This window comes from Rhincodon typus, chromosome 10 (genome assembly GCF_021869965.1).
Source record: "Rhincodon typus isolate 14 chromosome 10, sRhiTyp1.1, whole genome shotgun sequence".
Classification (NCBI taxonomy): Eukaryota; Metazoa; Chordata; class Chondrichthyes; order Orectolobiformes; family Rhincodontidae; genus Rhincodon; species Rhincodon typus.
In genome coordinates this window covers 75,490,095-75,506,072 of record NC_063341.1, presented here as the reverse complement: position 1 = coordinate 75,506,072, position 15,978 = coordinate 75,490,095, and positions in this window count along the sequence as shown.

Here is a 15,978-nt window from a genome sequence, read left to right as displayed (position 1 = left end):
GCAGAAGTTGTGGAAATGACATTGGATTAAATTCACTGAACATTTGGGATTCCAGAAACCGTGGGCTGCAACTGAGCCAGGAAAAGGCTGGCCGGGACACACTGGGAAATATACAAGCCCAGGGGTAGATGTCTGGAACAGGGGTTAGCCTGCAGAAACTAAATGAAGACCCAGCTTATACAATGGAAGCCAGACTGCAGGAAACAAACTTCGACAACTTTAGACCCTCTGGAGCCTACAGAGGTACAAACGCATTCAATTTTCCAGCCAGTGCTCAGGCACAGAGATACTGAACATTCCATAACGTTGTGCTACATGTAAACCTGTTCCACCTGTGGATATAAAGACATTTTCAACACTATTCAACCCTGAACAAATACCCATCCCAGGGAAATTTTGGACATTCCAAAACAATCAAAACCATTCACCTCAACCGAAAACCATTCACACTGACTCCAGTGCTCAGGAAGCCCATTCAGCCCCGAAAGGAGAAACAATAGCTCAACAGATTTGATGGGAGGTAAGGGGGCCTGCAGTTGGGTACAACTGGAGACCCTGAGCCCAGCACTGGACAGAAGAAAGAGAAGTGAGAGAAGGAAGAGAGAAAAGGAGAAAGAGAGTGAGATCAGACCTGCGATACCAGAAACACGCCCCAACCCCAACATGGTGTGTGCTTTGGGGTGGGCTCCGCGAGGAGAGTTTGAGCGTCCGAGTGAGAAACTGGCCCTGTTTGCGAAGGAGAGCAGCCCTTGCAACCACTGAACACCAGCAACTAACCACAAACCTCCACTTGACATCCAGAGGCAACCAAAGGCATCCAGAGACACAAGACACCGACCGGGGCAACGCCAGCAACATCCACCACCATCCAAATAAAAACCCACTCGCAAGGACCACCAGAACAGAAAGAAAGCCCAGGGTACTCACTGGTCTGGTCCCACGTGTCTAACTACATCAGCGGTCGCCACCAGACTGGCTGTAAACGGTACTTGTGGCCCTTCGCGGAGTCCCAGCTACAGCAAGCGACTACAGACAAGAGCCAGTCAAAATCACATTTTCACACCAGGAGTGAGCCTAAGGTCATCGTGACCCTCTCACCCAGCTTGGCCAGTCTTAGAAAGGGGAAGGTGGGGTTCGGGAAGACTAATGGTGTAGGGCATCCCTCAGGAAGGGAAGTGGAATAGGACTCTGGGTCAGCAGGTATTCACCCTCTCTCTCCTGTTAGCATAAATAACAGCCACCCACTGTATCTACTTACCTATTGTATCAAGTCTGGGCTGCAAAGCTTAACTGGGGGTTACGTTAACTGGGAGGCAGGTCTCAATAAGAGATATTTTAATTTTGATATTCACCTGTTTTCAGTAAATATATTAAATTTTGCTTGTTTGTTGAATAAAATCAGAGTTTTCTTTGCCTCTGAAGCATCTGCCTCCTGTGTTTTCCACCACACCACATTCCACGACACAAGCCCAGAGTCAGAACCAGGGAGCTGGTGAACAGTAAACCAGGCTGCACTCCCTACAAAAAAGATTCTGCATTTATTTACTTTCCGTTCGCCATTTGGAGGAATAGTGAGGTCAAAGATCTCAACCCTTATCATTACCCAAACTGATGTCAGAACAGAAAGAGATTCACAAGATCAGAGAACCATTGACTAGTACAACACCACAAAGGCCATTCAGCCCATTGAGTTACCACAAGCTCTTTTGAAGACAAATTCCCAGTTAGGACAATATCCCATTCATTTACTATAGCTCTGCAAAATTTTCTCCTCAATGTATTTATCCAATTGACTTCTGAGTCTGTGGCTTTCATACAAGTGGGTAGCACATTTCAAATACTAAGCACATATTTTGGGAAAGAAAATGTTTTCCCCTCATGTTATCTTTGTTTTTCTCCAAAGACCTTAAATACATGTTTCTGGCTATCCAATCTTTGGCCAATGGTAACTTAATCAATACCAATACCATTGTGTTTTTAATAAACATCAATAGCAGAAACTGTCAGCACTTGACCACACTTTAATTCTTTATTCATTCATGCAGCATTTATTACCCAGAGAACAGTTCAGAGTCAACCACATTGCTGTGGGTCTGGAGTCACATGTAGGCCAACCAGGTAAGGATGGCAGTTTCCTTCCCTAAAGGACATTGGTGAACCAGATGGGTTTTTTCCAACAAGCAACAATGGATTCACGGTCATCATTAGAATCTTAATTCCAGATATTTAATGAACTCAAATTCCACCATCTGCCGTGGTGGGATTTGAACCAGGGTCCCCAGAACATTATCTGTGTCTCTGGATTAACAGTCCAGCAATAATGCCAATAGGCCATCGCCTCCCGTAAACACGGTGCAATGGACAGAAGAAATCCAAGCTCCAGAACTGTCAATGAAACTATTTTCCCCTGGACTGAGCTGTTTCAGAGACAGAGAAAGATGGGGATGGAGAAAGAGAATTCAAAGCAGAATGGTAAAGAGAGAAAGAATGAGAAATTAGGGCACCGAAAGAGTGACAGAGAGAAAGAGACAGAGTGTGAGAGAAACCATCTGGGAGAAAAAAACACAGAAGAGCAAAGGAAGTGTAGCAAGGAAAAAGAGAAATATCGACAAAGGAAGAGAGGACGAGAAAAAATGTGATGGTGAGACAAGAGCAGAGAAAAACTGGCAATAGAAGGAAAAAAGAGAAAGATAAAGTGAGGAGGACGCAAAGTGTAGCAAGGAGAGCTAAAGAGCAAGAGAGAGAGAGAGAAAGAGAGAGGTAGAACTAGAATTCCAGCTGTGTAATGAACTAACCAGGAGATGGAAAAATCTAAATTTTCCCAATGCTCCCTGACAGAAGACTGACACCCACGAGTAGTGAGAAAATGAGTTCAGCTTTGTTCCACAGGAAAACAAAGTTATTTTATGAAAACAAACCATTAAATGCACTCATGAAGCCTCACGGTTTCCCCCGCTCAAAAACACTCGTATTTTTGTGTAATATGAGAGCAGTTCATGAACAGCCTGTCATTTTGTTTGCAATTTCAGAAAACCTGGTAATCTCATTTTACTCACTCAGCCCCCAGTAAGTAAGTGCTTTATACAATACTTTCAGATAATTGCAATCTAGTGCAATGAGTTTGATTCTTTTAACCCAGTGCACACTCTAAAAACAAACTCTGACAATATTCATCAAGAAACAGGCAGTCTTACACTTTAACCTTCTCAGCACATAACCTGATGTGTTGGTGCACAAATGAACACTTGAACTATTCAGGACAAAGTTCACAGCACTCATAACCCACTGGCCATGTGTTTTAGGTTGTCTTCTCGATTATTAAATCCTAAAATGTACTCCAGATGTCTCTGTGGTGGAATTTGTACAGTCATTAGCAATTTGATTGAGAATTGATAAGGAAAGAACTTTAATTTCAAAGCGGCATTGAATCTTACTGCACAGAAGGATGTCATTTGGCCATTTCAGTCCTTGCTTTTGGGAACGAATTATGCAATTATTCTCATTATAAGAAATGGCTGTCCAGTAACTTGATAAAATCTTATTCCAAGTCAAATCTTTTGCAAGTTCTCTTTCTCTCTCTCTTTCTCATTAAGGAGATTCTTGAAGTAAATGAGTTGGCTGACAAACATAGGACAATGTAGACCTGTTATCCCTAAAAATATGTCTTCAGTTTAGACTCTGATTCAAAACATTCCTGAAACCTGACATCTCATGACCCAACTGTTTTAGAGTAAAGATTAAGCAGGCAGTCTCATTAAGCAATAATCCATGAGGTGATTTCATGGATTTTGACAAAAATAGACATAATTTACCTTGAATATCTGCCTCATGCTACCAGACAAATGAATATGATTGATGTAAGGAATCTAAGAAATAAAGTATATAAACAACCTCTCAAAAGTGGAAAGATAAGGTCAGACAGGAGAGAGCTCTTCAAGGTGCATCTATGCTGGTTTGATTCAGATAGCTCAAGCAGACTTTGATGGAGAGCAGCTCTTGGAAGTGATCACTACCAGCTTCTGTTTGACATCTTGCCTCGCACATCAAGACTGTTAAGGTGATTACCACTTCCAGATACTGAGAACATTTGTCCAAATGTTTGTCTGATTTGTTACAAGAAAAACACAACATGATGAGACTGCAGTTACCAATTGTGCGGTTTAGCAACATTTACATCCTTCATCCAGGACCATGAGCCATTCTACATATCTTTTATTTTCTTCTTCATTCATTCATAGGATGAGGGTGTCGCTGGCCAGGCAGCATTTATTGCCCATCCCTAATTGCCCAGAGGGCAGTTGAGTGTCAACCACATTGCTGTGGGTCTGGAGTCGCATGTAGGCCAAACCAGTTAAGGATGGCTGTTTCCTTCCCTACAGGACATTAGTGACCCATATGGGTTTTCCCAACAATTGGCAATGGATTCACAGTCATCATTAGATTCTTAATTCCAGAAGTTTATTGAATTCAAATTCCATCATCTACCTTGGCGGGATTGAAGACCAGGTCCCCAGAATATTATCTGGGCCTTTGGATTAACAGTCCAGTGATAATACCACTAGGTCATCACCTCACCCTTTTCTATATATTGAACTCCTTAAAGTGTCACTTCTTCATAAATTCTTTTAAAATTACCAAAGACTTGATTCCCTTTTTTGGATAATCTGAGTGACCCTAAACCAACTTTCCAGCATCCACTGATTTCCAGCATTCATAGTCCTGAACAAACTTTACCGGAACTTTTTTTTGTGAAGCACTTTGGGAGATTATAATTGGGTTTCATTACTGTTGCTTACAGCCAAATGTTCAAACTTTGGGAACCTGGGAGGCCTGTCTAAGTTAGGGCCCCTGTGCATGTACTTGATTTGATTTGATTTATTTACTGTTGTGTGTGCTTTGTTACAAAATACAGTGAAAAGTGTTGTATAGTGTTGCCACACAGAAAAATAAACCAGAAGGGATAGCAAGAACTGCAGGTGCTGGAGGCAGAGATAACACAGTGTGGAGCTGGAGGAACACAGCAGGTCAGACAGCATCAGAGGAACGGGAAAGCTGACGTTTCGTGTCGGGACCCTTCTTCAGAAAAATACCAAAAACCAAAACATAGAACACAAAGGCAGAAAAATAAAGACATAAAGAAAATGTGTTCAACTTTACAGTCCTTCTTGTTAAGTGCTCTGCCACGATGGCCAGGCACGAGTACCCTTCACCACAATGCCACTGCCACCCTGCCTCCACTGATGCCCTCGCCACTATGAGTTCTGGCTGGACCTCTTCAATGCGGGCACCACCGATACTGCCTGTTACCACAACGGCCCAAACTCACCTCCACCAAAAACTCCGCGCCAGAAGCACGGGAACCCAAACTCACCGCCGCAGCGGCAGCACCCATGAGTCGGCACTAGGACCTCCTCATCGATGGGGAAGCTGTGGACCCCACTCGTGTCTGCGCTGGGCCCAGTCACCGACCCCCGATGGCGTTGCTTGCGACCGAGCTCTTCAACAAGAGGTCGGTAAAATAAAAGACAAAATTCAAAAGAAACGAGAAAAGGCCAAGAAAGAAACAAGAAGAGAGAGGGAGGGAAAGGAAAGAAACAAAAAGAAAATTGAATGGAGCGGACGAGCTCCAGGCCCACAAAGCCCTACTCCGCCTCCATCTCACCGGAATTTGAGGTAAGCTTTGACATTTTGGGGGTGAATGCCTGGGCCAGGGGCAGAGAAGGGATCATAAAAGGGGGGAGTGTGGTGGGAGGAGAGGGAGAAAACAGTAGCAAGCCATTCCGAGAGTAAGGAGCAGAGATCGACAAGACAGAGGCGAGGATACTTAGAATCCAAAGTGAGTGATCGGATAATGATGTCTGCAGGATATATTTGAGAATGGGTAGGAAATTAGCTGAGGGGGGTTGAAAGGAAAACTGCTGCTTGTTAGAGAGATTAGGTCAGGATGTGGGGGGTAGTGGGGGAAGGTTGAGGAGGCAGGAAAGCCCCAGGACACAATTCAGATCATTGCTGTTTCAAATCTACAGTAATGACTTCAGTTCACCAAACTGAGGGGAAATTTTTGCAGATAGCATCAGAGCAGAGGTCTTGTACTTTGTGGATTGCTGGGCCCTATAAATTTGGTTTCTCTACAGACTGGTTGAGTAGACAAAATCTCTTCAAGTTTAGACTTCAAAGGAACGTTGCTATACGTTAACACTAAATGTAGTTCCCAGTCAGGGAAGCAGGTTTAATTTTATGGTGGCTCAGTGGTTAGCACTGCTGCCTCAAAGCGCCAGGGACCCAGGTTTGATTCCAGCCTCGGGTGACTGTCTGTGTGGAGTTTGCAGATTCCCCCCGTGTCTGCGTGGGTTTGCTCTGGTTTCCTCCCACAGTCCAAAGACGTGCAGGTTGGGATGATTGGCCATGTTAAATTGACCTGTAGTGTCCTGGGATGTGCAGGTTAGGTGGATTAGCCATGGGAAAAGCGGGATTATGGGGATAGGGTGGAGGGGGGACGTTGGGGTCTGGATCTGGGTGGGATGCTGTTTGAAGAGTTAGTGCAGGCTTAATGGGCCAAATGGCGCCTTTCTGCAGTTTAGGGATTCTATGGCTTTAAATGTTGCTGCACATGGTAATAGTAGATAGACCTGGATCTGACATATAGTTAAATTAGATAAGGCGTAACGTACCTTTGTATGTACATTTCCATGTGCTCTCAAAACTCTCTCTCATTCTGGACTAACCCAACTCCACCCACTCTGTGCAATTTACACTCAGAATGGTGCAGTTCTGTGACATCATTGCAAGGGTGCTCCAGGGTCCCAATCACTTCACACAAGAAGAAGCAACAGAGCAAAGGGACATATCAGATGGCACAGAATGAGTACGACAGAAGAAATGAAGAAGAGGAGTGGCTGATAGCTATTGGCACCACCAGGTGTCCTGTGAACGAACTAAAGTAAAATGAAGAATTAAAATATATCAATGCAGAAGAATATGAAGTATTTCACATAGGAAAGTCAAAATGGGTGATGAATACTTCGAAATAGCTTAGAGGGAAGCCGAAACAGTCTTAAAATCCAGACAGAGCAGGGGCTGTGCATTAGAAAGTGGGTTCTAATTCAAAATGTTTCTAGTGAAAATAGTCCTCTCATTAAACTTAAGATTTACTGAAATTTCTTCCTCCTCAAAAAAGTCTTTCTCCAACTGTCTCTGCCTGTTAAGCTCTCCTTCAAACACACCTTAAAGTGATGTGAGCCACACTTATTCCCATGTCGCAAAGCTCCATTCTTGAAGACAAGCTCCCACCCAGGGAGCATCGCACTGTCAGAGGTGACGTTTGCCAGAGCAGATATCAAACTAAAATAATGTCTGTTGATAGATTTACTAGATCCCACAGCACTGCTTTAATGAAGACCACGGGAATTCTTCTTAGCATCCATACCAGTAGAAACCGGTCTGAGTCATTCTCTCATTTGTGGGATCTTGCTGTGCACACGTTGGTGACCACATTTCCTGTTTTGCATCAGCTGGACTTCAAAAAATGCACCTGGCTGGCTGTAAATGGTTTTGAGACATTCCAAGGTTGTGCAAGGCGCTATGTAGATGCAAGTCTTTCTTTCTGAACGGGGGATTTTGGTTAGCTCTCTTCGTTTTCAGCCTCGTCAAAGGCGTTGAAAACTTTGTCCACATTGCAAAGTGCTATACAAATGCAGTTTTGTGCAGCTGTTAATAACGATGAACGGATGCAGCAATCCTGTACTCTACGATTTAAAATGGACGTTTCACGCTCTGCTCCAATTTGCCAGTGATTTGAAAAGCCACACAGTAAGTTTGTGTGTTCGTCACACATTAACAATGTGAGTCATTGACCTAGGGTCTTTGAGAAATCAAGAGTTACTTAAAATGCTCAATTACGTTAGGACTATTCTGGCCCTTGATGAGAAGATTGCTCATTCACCACATTGTCAAATCTCAAATTTACCTCATTCGGTATTATCAAGAGTAAAAAAAAAATCAATCAAATATCTAATGCCACATTTGCACAATTTCCTGGATAATTTCTGAACTATTTTTGGTTTAAATTAACTCTGATGCCAATCAGACTGAGCAGCTTTTAAACTTCCAATAACAACACAGCGTAATTATAATCATTTTTATCATAAACACAGTTTTATCATTGTTTATCAAAAACGACAGGGTTTAAACACTAGAAAGATTTTGGTTTGTTGCCTGTTCTACCCTGGGACAGGCTCTGGGAGAGGGCTGCAGATGATGCTAATCTCCAGGGCCTGGGTTAATGCCACTCAGTCTTAATTCCACTTGGGTGTTGGGCAAATTCACACCCAAATATCCCCAGAGCAAACGGAAAACTCAGTGTAGGAGCAAATTACCACAGATGCTGGAATCTGTGCTGAAAACAATCAATGCGGAGATCACAGCAGGTCATGCAGCACCCATGGAGAGAGAGCAAGCTAACGTTTTGAGTCTGGATGACTCTTCACCGGAGCTGAAGGGAAGCGGGGAGGGGACAGAATTCATGTTATAGTTAGTAAGAACTGCTGATGCTGGAGTCAGAGATAACATACTGTGTTTTTGTTGCTTTGGGAGGGGATGTGAGGGCAGAGGAGCTTAACCGAACTCGTCTTTACCCTTAACAACTTTTCCTTCAACTCCTCCCACTTCCTACAGACTAAGAGGGTGCCATGGTAACCCGCATGCCTGACCACCTCGAAACCGACATCTATTTCAAGCCCACCGACTCCCACAGCTACCTGGACTACACCTCCTCTCACTCACCTACCTGCAAGAATGCTACCCCTACTCCCAATTCTTCCGCCTCCGCTGCATCTGCTCCCAAGATGGGGTGTTCCACTCCCGAACATCCCAGCTGTCCGATAATTTCAAGGACTGTAACATCCCCCCCACAGTGGTCAAAAATGCTCTCGACTGCATCTCTTGTGTTTCCCACACCTCAGTCCTCACATCCCATCCCCGCAACAAAAACAAAGACAGAATCCCCCTTGCCTTCATGTATCACCCCATTAACCTCTGTATCCAACGCATCATTCTCCGCCACTTCCGCCACCTGCAATCTGACCCCACTACCAAGGATATATTTCCCTCCCCACCCCTATCTGCCTTCCGGAGGGATCACGCCCTCCGCGACTCCCTCGTCCGCTCCACACTCCCCACTAGCCCCATCACCCCCGACACCTTTCCCTGCAACCACAGGAAGTGCTACACCTGCCCCTACACCTCCCCCTCACCTCCATACAAGGACCCAAAAAAACCTTCCACGTCAGACAGATGTTCACCTGCACATCTGCTAATGTGGTATACTGTATCCCGATGTGGCCTCCTCTACATCGGTGAGACCAAGCGGAGGCTCGGAGACCGCTTTGTAGAGCACCTACGCTATGTTGGCGACAAATGACAACACCTTCCAATCACGAACCACTTCAACTCCCCCTCCCACTCTATCCTGTCCATCCTGAGCCCCCTCCAGTGTCACAATGACACCACCCGCAAACTGGAGGAGCAGCACCTTGTATTCCGCCTCGGGAGCCTACAGCCCAAACGGTCTCAATGTGGACTTTACCAGTTTCAAAATCTTCCCACCCCTGGCCTCATCCCATGACCAACCCTCCCTCTCATCCCCGCCTCCTTGACCTAATACAATCTGTTCATCTTCTCACCCATCTATCCGCTCCTCCCACCTCACTGACCAATCGCCACCACTGCTTACCTGCACTCACCTATCACCATCCCACCTACCTTCCCCAGCCCCACCCCTCCTCTCTCTATTTATTTCAGAGCTCCCTTCCCCCTCCCCCATTTCTGAAGAAGGGTCCTGACCTGAAAAGTCGACTTTCCTGCTCCTCTGTTGCTGCCTGGCCTGCTGTGTTACTCCGGCTCCACACACAGTCCCACTGGGGTGGGGGAAGGTGGGAGAAGACATGAAAACAGAATGTAACAAGCTAAAAGAAAGGGAAGAAACTCAATGACATGGATGAGCAGAGAATGAAAGTTTGTGGATGTGGTGCTAATCAAGCGGCTGCTTTGCCCTGGATGATGTTAAGATTCTTGAGTGTTGTTAGGACTGCACCCCTCCAGGCAAGTAGGCTTTGGGAGTCCGAAGCTGATGTATCTCAATTTACGTCAAGTCCAGTTGAGTTTCTCGACAATGATAACTCCTAGGATGATGATAGTGAGGGATTCAATGATGGTAACACCATTTGGATGGTGTTGGGCCATGGCTAGATTGTCTCCTTTTGGAGATGATCACTTATTTGAAGTCAGACTAGGTAAGGGTGGCAGATTTCCTTCCTGTAAGGGCACTAATGAAACAAATAGGTCTTTATGACAATCATTGGTGGTTACATGGTCATTATTAGGCCAGCTTTTTATTGATTTCAAATTTCATCATTTGCTTGGAATCGGACCTACATCCACAAATCATTAATCTGGCTTTATGAGTTACTAGTCCGGTGACATTATCCCTACACCACCACTTCTCTGGTTGCCTTGCTTCCATTGTTAATAACCAGGTAACCTACGTTAGACTGATGCCGCTTTGGAGATACTTATTTTCCATCAGTGTAATGTAATTAACTTGTCTTCTTCTACTATAACCCATTACCTTTTGACTGGTTGGACAAAAGGGTCTGTTTCCGTGCTGTCTGACTCTATGACTCTATGACTGTATGTAATAAACCTTTCTCATACTCAACAGAGAGCAGTATATCCACAGAAGGAAGATTCATCCAGAATGAGGCACCAGATACAGGTTTCTCTTCCAACACTTTCTAGCTCTGAATGTAACTGAAAACACTTGGGCATTTTAACTGGAATCTCAGCTGGAAATGGGTGCATTACTGTCACCAACTACAAAGTGGGAACAACAGACTCATTATCCACCTGTGCCTTTCCTCTTGTTAAGCTAAGCAAACAACAGTGGGAGAAAAACACAATGCCAACAAATATTAAAGAATGTTCTGGGTCTCCACCCAAGTGCTTCACCTCACACTGGGCTCTGGCTCCCTTCAGGAAATTAAGACTAACCTTGGAGGGAGTACAGTGGAGATTCACCAGAATGCCATCAGAGTTACATTATGCAGAAAGGCTGTGCTGTCTCTGCTTCCATTCTCTTGAAGTCTCAAAGATTAAAGGAGTGATCTAATTGAAAATGTTTAAAATCATCAAAAGAGTTGAGGGGACAGATGAAAAAATATGTAATTCCTCTGGTGGGAAAGTTCAGAACAGGGAAGCATGATCCAATGTGGAACTGGCATCGCAAGGAGTATTTGATGACGAGGCTGGAGGAAAAAGAAACAAAGTAAACATAAGACATAAATTAAAGTCCAGAATCTTATCTTGATAGGGTCAGCTGAAGCGAGTTAGAAGGAAGCTCATGATCATAGACACTGCCATGGACTTTTTGAATGAAATTATCTGTTTGTGAGCTGTGAACACTTTGTGAAAAATGCACTTAGATGTGATTAAGTGATGGGACAGCACTAACTGAAAGATGTGGAATGTGTAATAGCTGCCCTAATAATGAAATTAGGATAATCAGTTGGACTTGGAACTGGGCTCTTCTGTGCTTGCTGGAAGTGAGGATATCTGTATGGAATGGCTCACTTTCTGCAAACAAAAGGAATATGTTCAAGCCTTGCACATTTTTTTTAGAATTACCCAGGAGTTTGTGGAGTCAGTCCACCCGTGTTGATTTCTCCATGGCAATCCTTCAGCCAATCAAAGTCAGTTGCCAACAAATAAGCAGCATTTTCTTCTGAACTGTTCACTGTTGTGAACGTTTGAGATTTGGCTCTCCTGTATTCGTCCTGAATGAGTACAAGAGAGAAAGTTTTCACAACCTGTCTCTCTCTTCAGCAAGATTCAAGTTCTGTCACACCAAGCAATTGTTTGCAAATGCGTTAAAATTCTTTGCTTGGTGTCACAATCTGAAGCAGATTTTGTAAGTGACATTTTCTGCTTCAGATATTGCACCTTGATAACCGCAAATCACAGAATCCCGACAGTGTGGAAGCAGGCCATTCAGCCCATCCAATCCACACAGACCATCTGAAGAGCATCTCACCCAGCCCCAACCCCCAACCTTACTGCTGTAGCCTGGCATTTCCCATGGCTAATCCACCTAACCTGCACATCTTTGAACTGTGGGAGGAAACCGGAGCACCCGGAGGAAACCCATATGGGCACATGGAGAGAGTGCAAACTCCACATAGACAGTCACCTGAGGATGGAATCAAACTTGGGTGCCTAGCGCTGTGAGGCAGCAGTGCTAACCACTGAGCAAGCCCAATGTCTAGGCAACTCATGGTTATAGAGACACAGAGCTAGCAGAAGACCTAGCACCTGAGAAAGGTTCCCTTTCAAAATTGTTGTCAAAAAGTGAAAGAGCCCCACAGCCTGCCTCGTTCAGAATTCTTCAGTAGTCTATTCCAGGCCGCCAATGAAGGTAAATGACGACGTGCTTTTGTCAACACCTTTTGTGTAGTCAAGAGGAATGGGAATCTTGTTTCCCTTTCTTCTTAGGCAGTCTCTCTGGATTGAGGAAGACTTGCTCCCCGTTTGGTTCACTGGGTTCCGAGAAAGTTGGTAAGTCTGATGTGTGATCTCCAGGCTCTGCCACATGTGGGTGGTTGGGGATTGGGTGGAATTCCCTCTGCCATGACAACAGAGCAGGACTCTGAAGTACTAATGAAGTACATATCAGACTTTTAATTGCAACATGCTTCTTTTTATGTAAAGGACTGTTACGGTCAAAAGATGACAATGAACGTAAACTCAATGACTGTCTGGTCGACTCTAATGTGGACTCATGGAATGTTCCACCTGTAGAGAGTCAAGGAAATTTCAAGCAGAAAAACCAAGAAGGTAGAGATAATGAGAAACCTGCTAACCACTCCCTCCCCATCACCCCTCTTCAACAGGAAACCACAAAAAATATGGTGTTAAAAGCTAACTATAGCCCCTGGTCTGTGTGTGTTAGTGACACCATTGTATGTTTTAGCCCGCAGTGGGGGTCACAGATTGAGAGCTATCATTTGAAAAACACTAGCATTGCAGGTAAAGAAAGGGAAAATGGAAATCTCTCACTCTGAATGCTGTTGGCCAGCTATTGTCAAAAGAATTTCAGTCAAATCACACCATCCAGTCCATTATGGTGAGTAGTGTCATTTCTGGTTTTGATCTGTATGGGGAGAGGGTGGAAGAAGCTGCCAAAGGAAGTGGTGGAGGCTGGTACAATTACAGCATTTAAAAGGCATCTGGATGGGTATATGAAGAGGAAGAGTTGAGAGGGATATGGGTCAAATGCTGGCAAATGGGACTAGATTAATTTAGGGTATCTGGTCAGCATGGATGTATTGGACTTAAGGGTCTGTTTCCCTCCTGTCCATCCCTATGACTCTATTTAGCCTGGAAGGAAGGGAGTGGATTCGTTTTTAAATTAAGCTTATTGCAAATATGTGAGGAGTCTGTGTGAATGAAGCAGAGGAGACAGTTCATCCCACCTCACTCAGAAGCTGAACTATTTGGAACATCCCATCTGGAACTATCATAAGCCAGTGAACCACTCCTGAACGGAATTGAAAGATTTATTGTCACTTGCGTTTTAGGGTAAATGATACAGCAAAATAGAGTGAAAAGTTTCAACTGTTGTCACAATCTGGTGTCATTGTTTGACTGTTTTAAGAATAAAAAGGTATAACTGAAAGACAGTCTATGTTCAACATCTGTGTCTACCCCTCCTCTGCTACCTCGCTCTCACCAGAGCTGGACTCTTCAACCTAGGAATAGTCAATCTTCAGGCATCATCTCTTCATCGTTGGGCCCATCACACCGATGCCGCTGCTGATGCCTGGTCCTGGGCTCAACCCACTTTCGCCCTGCAACCAGGAAGTCCCCAGCTCCACTACTGCCAGCTCCTCATTGATAACAGGCAGTACCCGCTTTGGGCCTACCTCAACCACAACCAGGAGTCTATGTCTCCGCGGCTAGGGCCAGGCCACTGCTTCACTGAGAGACCTGCTCCGGCTGCCTTCCTCCCAGATGCTGCCATCATGAAAGGTCCACTGAGACCTCCGCCGCGTCCAATTGCCAGGAGGAGCTGTGTCAGCCGCTGCAACCGCCTCTGACCATCAGAGGCTGTTGCTATTCCGCGCATGGCCTGCTCGTGCTGCTATCCTGACGCTGCCAATTAACTGCAAAAATATTTAAACAAAGGAGAAACAACCAATAAACCTAAAGAAAAAAAGAACCAAATAAAAAGAAAACAAAGAAAGCAGTTAGGAGCAAATCGGCCCTGGACTCAAGAGCATGCATGCGGTCCTGCTACTCCACTGCCACCTTGAGACTGGGACTCTGGTCTTAACCCCCTGACATCTCAGCTTGACCTGTCCCTCTGCACCATTGTCATAATGCACCAAAACTGTATCGCTCCACAAGCATCCACTCCCTCCACCACCGACGCTCAGTAGCAGCAGTGTGTACTATCTACAAGATGCACTGCAGAAATTCACCAAAGATCCTTAGGCAGCACCTTCCAAACCCACGACCACTTCCATCTAGAAGGACAAGGGCAGCAGATACATGGGAACACCACCCCCTGCAAGTTCTCCTCCAAGCCACTCACCACCCTAACTTGGAAATATTCTTTCACTGTTGCTGGGTCCTCCCTGTCAGCATTGTGGATCTACCCACAGCACATGGACCAAACTCCATTACATTCAGGAGAAATAAGTGACAATGGAGTTGTTTGTCCCCATTGAGTGAGCTGTCTGTGGTGGTGAACGTTATTGATAGCCCACACCAATTATTTAGACAATACCTGAGCGCAAATGTCTATTGGTTGTCAGACCTGTCAGTTTAAACACCTTGTTTCCGAAATAGGAACAAACGAACAAGAGTGGGCCATTCAGCCCCTTGACCCCGTTCATCCATTCAATAAGATCATGGCTGATCTGTGACCTAATTCCATATACCTGCCTTTGCCCATATCCCTTAATACTTTTGCTTTACAAAAATTTATCTGTCTCTGATTTAAAATTAACAATAGATCTAGCATCCACTGCCATTTGTGGAAGAGAGTTCCAAACCTTTACCACCCTTTGTGTGTTGAAGAGCTTCCTAACCTCTTTCCTGAATGGTCTGGCCCTCATTCTCAGACCATGCCCTTAGTTCTAGAATTCCTAAACTATGGAAATAGTTTATTGTTATTTACCTTGCCTTTTTCTGTTAATATCTTGAGGACTTTGATCAGATCCCTCTTTAACCATCGATAGACAACCTTCCAACTTCCTCCTTTCAATTTTTTTTTTGTGCGTTGTTTTGCTGTTTCTCTCTCAACTCACAACTTGCCTTATTCACCCATTGCTTGCCTTGACTGACTCCTGGTGAGACTTTATTATATTATTATATATGTTGGTAATGTTTAGCCATGTTCGTAAATCTTTCCACAGCCACACCTTATCTCTCTTTCCTTCTCTAACCCTACTACACTCTGCAATGTCTGAGCTCCTCCAATTCTGTGCTTTTCCCAATTCGTACTTGTTTCATTGGCGCCAGTGTGTTCAGCGCACTTTCCATCAACTTCTCCCCTCCTCTGTCTTCCTTTATGATGTTGCTTAAGTTTTTGTCACAGCAAATAACACTGTACGTGGCCCAGTATCAGCTTTTGCTTGATTATGTGCTCTGGGACATTGTTACTCCAAGGTTTTAGCAAAGATCTGTAGCTCGGGTTGTGGGGGAGGTTGTTGATTTGCTCGCCGAGCTGGCTTGTTCTCGTTCAGATGTTTTGTCACCATGCTTGGTGACATCATCAGTGGAGCCTCCGATGAAGCGATATTATTCTACTCCACTTGGAATTTATACTGTCTGGTCTGTTATGGTGAGTAGTGTCATTTCTGGTTTTGATCTGTATGGGTTTGTGTATGGGATCCAATTCTATGTGTTTGTTGATTGCATTAT